The sequence below is a fragment of the Schistocerca nitens genome, chromosome 4, assembly GCF_023898315.1.
Source record: "Schistocerca nitens isolate TAMUIC-IGC-003100 chromosome 4, iqSchNite1.1, whole genome shotgun sequence".
NCBI lineage: Eukaryota > Metazoa > Arthropoda > Insecta > Orthoptera > Acrididae > Schistocerca > Schistocerca nitens.
In genome coordinates this window covers 202,657,629-202,666,054 of record NC_064617.1, presented here as the reverse complement: position 1 = coordinate 202,666,054, position 8,426 = coordinate 202,657,629, and the positions used below count along the sequence as shown (strand labels likewise).

Here is an 8,426-nt window from a genome sequence, read left to right as displayed (position 1 = left end):
CATACTTCACAATTGTTAGAGACTAGAAAAAGTCTCCGGAATCACATAGCTTCATTTGAGTTTTATATTTATTTATAGACTTCAGTTTTCATGGTGCGTAACGCATGAAATGCAAACAAAAGAAATAATGACTGTCACCACTACAAAAGAAACAACTAATTATAGGCTTATTTGTATAATTTGTGGAAACCTTACCTAGAACGGCGACGTAGGGGCTTTTCCGCTCCCTGCAGTAATACTGCAGAGAGCCTTTAAGTAGTTCCTCCCAAACTGGATGCGTGTACGCAACGGAGAGGCTACACCAGCGTCAGGGGCCAGTGAGTTTCGGCTCTTCCCTGACGGCGGGCAAGTTTAGTTCAGTTACGTCAAGTTGCGCTCATAAGGCGATTTCTCGCGTGCGGTGCGCGGGCGGCAGCGGCAGACAAGCAGACGCATCTGCGAATCCACTTCTGCGAAGAAACAAGTTTGCGTCCGGAGTTTGGCTGTTGCCGCCTGTGTCCGCGCGGAACTTAACTTTGGATCCCGTCCCCGGGTATCCGTTTCCCAGACTGGGCCAGGCCTCCGAGTAGCGGCGCTCTGTCTCTAGTGTCACCAGGGTGCAGTTTGTCCTCATATTTCTCGCTGCCGAGACCCGTGTGTCGAATCGGAAAGCGGTGCAACAGATTTCAAATAAAGTAAAACCTGACAATCTTACTTTAGAAACTTGAATAAGTTTTCTTTCCGCCCAAGTTGTCAGAAGTTCACCAGTGGGGATGTGGTCTATCTTATGAAAAGGGGATATTAAAACAGGAAGCTGTGAAGAGATCAGTGTTCTTCCAATGAAAGGTAGCGTTTTTGGATGAGCACTGTGATACAGTGACATACAGTGCGTCTATTCTCCTACGAACTGAGTAATCAGTGCTTATTAAGGGGTGTGTAATTAATTACGAAATTATTAGTATTATTATAAAGTACATAAATTGTCCATTATATTATAAATATATAATAATTATATAATCCTCTTAATAAACAGCTGCAACAAAGATCCGATGAGCACATCGACTCAAATTTAGCGTTTCCACAATACACATGTGATATACACCTTTCCTTCTGCTATGAATAATTCTATCAATAGTCAGTTGTTCGAAAAGGGACTACGTGACTCATTTTCAGCGATTTGTGTAGAGCGTACGCTCTACCATCGAGCCAAGTATCTCCATTTCGTAGGCAAAAAGGTGACGAGTAATAGTGCAGTACACTTTAAATTGTTCTGATTCGGAAATGAAAGCAAAGAATAGTATGAACCCAAGGATGACGCGTGGGGCATTGCCGTATCTTGTTGTGGGGTCGATTTATAAAGGAAATGAAGTTTATCGCGACGAGATCGTTTAATAAAATTTTCTCAGTCATATTTCATCGTGAAACCTGAGCACTTACGTGAGCCGTCGACGATTCCCCTTAATACACTCCTGGAAATTGAAATAAGAACACCGTGAATTCATTGTCCCAGGAAGGGGAAACTTTATTGACACATTCCTGGGGTCAGATACATCACATGATCACACTGACAGAACCACAGGCACATAGACACAGGCAACAGAGCATGCACAATGTCGGCACTAGTACAGTGTATATCCACCTTTCGCAGCAATGCAGGCTGCTATTCTCCCATGGAGACGATCGTACAGATGCTGGATGTAGTCCTGTGGAACGGCTTGCCATGCCATTTCCACCTGGCGCCTCAGTTGGACCAGCGTTCGTGCTGGACGTGCAGACCGCGTGAGACGACGCTTCATCCAGTCCCAAACATGCTCAATGGGGGACAGATCCGGAGATCTTGCTGGCCAGGGTAGTTGACTTACACCTTCTAGAGCACGTTGGGTGGCACGGGATACATGCAGACGTGCATTGTCCTGTTGGAACAGCAAGTTCCCTTGCCGGTCTAGGAATGGTAGAACGATGGGTTCGATGACGGTTTGGATGTACCGTGCACTATTCAGTGTCCCCTCGACGATCACCAGTGGTGTACGGCGAGTGTAGGAGATCGCTCCCCACACCATGATGCCGGGTGTTGGCCCTGTGTGCCTCGGTCGTATGCAGTTCTGATTGTGGCGCTCACCTGCACGGCGCCAAACACGCATACGACAATCATTGGCACCAAGGCAGAAGCGACTCTCATCGCTGAAGACGACACGTCTCCATTCGTCCCTCCATTCACGCCTGTCGCGACACCACTGGAGGCGGGCTGCACGATGTTGGGGCGTGAGCGGAAGACGGCCTAACGGTGTGCGGGACCGTAGCCCAGCTTCATGGAGACGGTTGCGAATGGTCCTCGCCGATACCCCAGGAGCAACAGTGTCCCTAATTTGCTGGGAAGTGGCGGTGCGGTCCCCTACGGCACTGCGTAGGATCCTACGGTCTTGGCGTACATCCGTGCGTCGCTGCGGTCCGGTCCCAGGTCGACGGGCACGTGCACCTTCCGCCGACCACTGGCGACAACATCGATGTACTGTGGAGACCTCACGCCCCACGTGTTGAGCAATTCGGCGGTACGTCCACCCGGCCTCCCGCATGCCCACTATACGCCCTCGCTCAAAGTCCGTCAACTGCACATACGGTTCACGTCCACGCTGTCGCGGCATGCTACCAGTGTTAAAGACTGCGATGGAGCTCCGTATGCCACGGCAAACTGGCTGCCACTGACGGCGGCGGTGCACAAATGCAGCGCAGCTAGCGCCATTCGACGGCCAACACCGCGGTTCCTGGTGTGTCCGCTGTGCCGTGCGTGTGATCATTTCTTGTACAGCCCTCTCGCAAGGTCCGGAGCAAGTAAGTTGGGTCTGACACACCGGTGTCAATGTGTTCTTTTTTCCATTTCCAGGAGTGTAGATTCTTAGAATGAGCTATTACATCACACTGTTACTTCCGTTTTTATTGTTTTGTTTATTGATCTTTCCCTCGTGGTTCAAAAATGGTTCAAATGGCTCTGAGCACTATGGGACTCAACTGCTGTGGTCATAAGTCCCCTAGAACTTAGAACTACTTAAACCTAACTAACCTAAGGACATCACACACATCCATGCCCGAGGCAGGATTCGAACCTGCGACCGTAGCGATCGCGCGGTTCCAGACTGTAGCGCCTTTAACCGCTCGTCCACTCCGGCCGGCTTCCCTCGTGGTGGCGGGCTATCATGTACAACTATCGCGTTCTTTACCCTATATGATTTTTGAACATTACATTAATATTTAAATACCGGAAAGAGGTTAAAATACTATATTAAAACATAAAACATATGTTGAATATGTGATGGCTCTGCACCGCTGGTAAATAAGTAGCTTCTCTTGGCATTTTTAAATCAGAAAACGAGTGAGTGCTTGAGAAATACATTAATATAGCGAGCAGGAGCTTGGTGAAATTCTGTCCGAGCATTGTAAAGGGTATTGTAGGCTGTTGTTACATAGCTAGTGATAATGGGAGGTGTGGAACAGTGGTTTGAGGCATACGCGGCAGTTACTTCATTTGGGGACGGGAGAGAAACTGGACTACGGTTAGTGGTAAGAAGGATAGATTTGTGTAAGAATTGTTGGCTAAGGAAGCGGGAGAAAGTTGAATTTACCTTGGAACATGTGTTGAATAAAAATGACGAATTGATTAAGGTCCGTCTGAGGCTTAGGTTGGATGAGGAGTAAGGACCCTTACCCGAATAAGTTTATGTGATTTGTAGCGTGTCCACAAATATCATAGCAACTTGAAGTGGGGTGAGATCTCAATAAGCTAGTAAGGAATTCGTGTACAGGAGGGCAGGGGGATGTGAAATGCGATGTGAGGAGCATGGCATTCTACGGAATTTCGGGAATGATAAAATTTAGAATCGCAGAAGTCGAAAGAAAGTAGCAAAAATTAAAGTGTGGTTGGGTAAGGCGTTTTTAGCTCTGAATGACGGTGGAAGTGCATATTTTCGCTGCTCAGCCTGTCACTTGCAGTCATCAACGGCGGGCTTTTTGTAAGCGGTTCTTTACTTTAGTTTACGCTAGAAATGTAGTCCCAGATATTTTGGTGTTCCAAGAAGTGAATGCGATGGTTTGTACGGTCTGTTGGAGGCTCGGAGGCTGGTATTCCCGAGAGCAGAGGAACAGTTTTCTGTGATAGGCTTTCATAAACCATCATCGGCTCCTGATGGATAAGCATTGATCATGTAAAGTATTTCTGAATCAGATCGAGACGACAACTGCGATACAAGGATGCTACAGGCGCCATGGATATACTCCTCCCGAACAAGTCATGAAGACCCAACGGTACTGGCCGGCCGCCGTGTCGTCCTCAGCCCACAGGCGTCACTGGATGCGTATATGGAGGGGCATGTGGTCAGCAGACCGCTCTCCTGGCCGTATGTCAGTTTCCGAAACCGGAGCCGCTACTTCCAAATCAAGTAGCTCCTCAGTTTGCCTCACAAGGTCTGAGTTCACCCCGCTTGCCAACAGCACTCGGCAGACCGGATGGTCACCCATCCAAGTGCTAGCCCAGCCCGACAGCGCTTAACTTCGGTGCTCTGACGGTAACCGGTGTTACCACTGCGGCAAGGCCGTTGGCCGCCATGGATATACACACTCTATGAAATAAGAACTCTATGAAGAAGTTATCCGAATGGGACAGAAATCCGTAGATGTACATGTACAGACAAACAAATGATTGCAGCCGGCCGCGGTGGTCTAGCGGTTCTGGCGCTGCAGTCCGGAACCGCGGGACTGCTACGGTCGCAGGTTCGAATCCTGCCTCGGGCATGGGTGTGTGTGATGTCCTTAGTTAGGTTTAAGTAGTTCTAAGTTCTAGGGGACTTATGACCTAAGATGTTGAGTCCCACAGTGCTCAGAGCCAGCCAAATGATTGCAACTTCAGAACAATTGGATGATTTATTCAAGAGAAAGAGCGTTAAAAATTGAATAAGTCAAAAACGTGTTGATCCGCCTTTGGCCTTTATGCGGGAACTGATTGATATACTTGTTGGATGTCCTCGAAAGGCATATCGTGACAAATTCTGTCCAATTAGCGCGTTATGTCGTCAAAATCCCTAGCTGGTTAGAGGGCCCTGCCCATAATGCTCCAAATGTTCTCAATTGGGAAGAGATATAGTAACCTTGCTCTCAAAGCTGTGTTTGGCAAGCACTAAGACGAGCAGTAGAAATTCTCGCCGTGTGCGGCGGGCATTATCTTGCTGAAATGTAAACCCCGGATGGCTTTCCATGAAGGACAACAAAACTGGGCTTAGAATACATAAGCGTGCCGCGGATGACCACCAAAGGGGTCCTGCTCTGGAAAGAAATGCCACGCCACACCATCATTAATTGGTGTCAGATCACTGGCGGGCGACTGTCAGGTTAGTATCCCATTGCTGCCCTGGGCGACACACCTCCGCTAGTCGTCGGGGTTCAGTTCGATGCGGGACTCATCACTGAAAACAACAATACTCCTTTGAATGAGATTCCAGCCGAAGATGTGTCTGGCGACGCCCTGGAGAGCGGCTTTATACCAACCTGAATGACGCCAGGCATAAAGGCAGACAACCGGGAGTGATGGTCTGACTTGCCGTTTCATTTCATTGAAAGATCCCGTTGGTTGCAAACCGCGGCACCCCTATAGCACAGTGGTACGTCGACGATATTCTACGCCCCGTTTTGTTTCCCTTCAGCGGAAGCCACTCTTGGCCTACATATTTCAACAAGAAAATGCCAGCCTGCACGCAGCAAGAATTTCCACTTTTTGTCTGCGTGCTTGCCGAACTATATCTTGGCCAGTAAGTTCGCCGGATGTCTCCGCAACTGAGAACGTTTGGAGCATTATGGGCAAAGCACTTCAACCAGCTAGGGATTTTGACGATCTAATTCGCCAATTGGCCAGAAATTCGCACGATACCTCTCAGGAGGACATCCTAACAACTGTATCACTCAATGCCAAGCCAATAATTGCCTGCATGAGGGCTAGCGCTGGGCAAATGTTCAATTTGTGAAGCTCTTTTTCTTGAATAAATCATCCATTTTTCTGAAATTGCACATCACATCTACCGATTTCCGTCGCATTGGGATAATTCAGTCGTGGGACGTCGTTACTTTTTTCTTGGAGTGTATATATCGGGCTTAATGGTAAGTGTATGCAGTAAGTGCTGACGTTTCCAAATTCCAATTTTTAACTCATTGTTAAGATTCTGCATACCGTTCACAAATTCTACACGTGGACAGGTACCATGTATCACAGTTAATAGCGAAAACTAACATCAGAGATGGTATACGATAACAGACGCAAAAGCACGCACCTAAACATGGGCCCGCGAATGAGTGATTTGTGAGATAGTTGCGGATGTATGGTTATGTGCCACCACTTTATTCAGTGTGTAATATTGTTATAGTCGGTAAGAAAGTAATTCAGATGAAAGCTGTTAGATGAAATCCGAATCGAATTGGCCTTAAATTTCTACAACGGCCCATGGCTGGGTAATGATGTAGATGCATTATGGAGAACCGGCACATTTCACTGCTGAGCTGTCTGGTCCACCAAAATGGTCTAAGACGGACAGGTTGGGCAAGGACTGTGGCATCAAGTTTCAGCTGACCATCATCCTCTGGATATTTCTGTCTCGATCATCTCAAAATGGAGGATACCTCACTCACGTTGATATGACTGAAGAACTTGAACTGTGAATTGTACATCATAGAGATTTACCAGATGATCGTGGTTTAAAAAAAAAAATCCTAGCTTGCTGCAGAGATGAGTACAGTACCGCATGTAAATTTTAGGATGAGTGAAACACGTTCTTTTAACATGCGTCAATATACAGTAAATTGTAAGGTATAACGCACTGTATTTAGTTAATGTAGACCGTCGTTGAATTTGCAGCACTATCACATAACAAATTGATTGAATAGTATACATTTAAAATACATTTGTACGAAAAATGACATTAATTCTTAACCACACATTCCTAGTTATCTCGGAAATGGCTACTTTTCGGACTGATCTGTACTGCAGTGGCTTACGTTCTATTTCGTATATTTTCACCTGTTTCATTTTTCGCAATAAATGATGATACGCGTGTTTACTTCCGGTCTCTCAAGGAAAATCAGTCCTTTCAGCAACACTAAAGCGTGTTTAAAACGGAGCGATGCCAACTTTTTATCTCCTTGCCTGTCAGAAAACAGCTTTTACGAGTCGTCTTCCCAGACCCTGCCTTGAGAAGTGTAGTGTTGACTTTGATTATCTCAGTGATGATTATCATGAATGAGACGCGGATGTAAACACTCTACTTTCCATTTGCTCAACAGAAGTCTTCAAGAATAACTTTACCAGTTCACGAACGGATAATTACTAAAGACTTTGCGTAGCCGCAGTCCATAGGACATTGTGGAGAGAGCTGCAGTTCAACTTACGACCTTGTCGTATAGTTTGACGGTCAGAAATGTTACACTCCTTAACTCCTGTGACCGCTGCTGAGTTTATGGTCATCAAAGTCTCTTTACCAGCAGTTTTCGAATAGAATAACTCCTAGCCGAGTACGAAGACACAACGGTGCGGTGGTGTTGTAGTCATCAATTCGAACGAAATGCAAGAAGAGTGATTTATGAAGGAGTACAGACAAAACTATTTCGAATGTTCACACGTATTACCCTGTTGCATAACTGGTGACTTGAACAGTGGTTGCAGAAATCTGAAAGTCGTTCTTGGACAGTTATTGAGATTGTTTGCTATTTTTCTCGCTTTTGCGAAGTCAACTTCGTCTTCCACTGGAGCCAAAGAACGTTTTTTTATTTATTGCGATATTTTCTTATACAGCTATCTACGTTTTACGTATTTTCTTCACAAAAATAAGTTACAAGGTTTTCTTTCCATTGGTATTCTACAGCGTTATTTCAATAAATACGTTACATTAACAGAAAACATAGCTATTAAGTACTTGCACAATCTGAAATAGTTCGTCGATCACAAAAATTCGACAACAGCTACCACATTTCATCAACAGATTCAGCAGTTCTCTTAAGTGGCTGTCGTACAGCCTGAAAGTAGAAATGTATAGATAATCCATCCTGGGAAACTAGAAATACAATGCATAAAAAGCAGTCCACTGCTTATAAAAGCGGAAGCCTCACCGGTCCACGACAGTCAGTTTGCGCCCTGACGAAGATGACGGAGGTAGTCATCGAAAGCTTGGGATGTTATCCAAATTTTAAGCGGTAAGTAAAACGAGATCTTTTTATGCAAGGACTCCGTCGCGAAAGTCTTCGTAGTCATATTAGAATTACAATGGCTTACGATTATTGCGTGTTATCGATATCTATACTGGCCAGATATTAGTCCTGTGAATTTCACAATCGTATCAAAATCTCTACGGTAGTTCCTCAGACTATCCTGGATATATAAAAAGAAGCGACCAGGGGACTTTATATCTATAGAGACAGAA

At 45.8% G+C, this 8,426-nt stretch overlaps 1 pseudogene; it reads right to left on the bottom strand.

Annotated features, from left to right (window-relative positions):
- Window positions 1-4,452: 4,452 nt before the first annotated feature.
- On the bottom strand, window positions 4,453-4,570 carry LOC126254018 (5S ribosomal RNA; annotated as a pseudogene).
- Window positions 4,571-8,426: the final 3,856 nt, after the last annotated feature.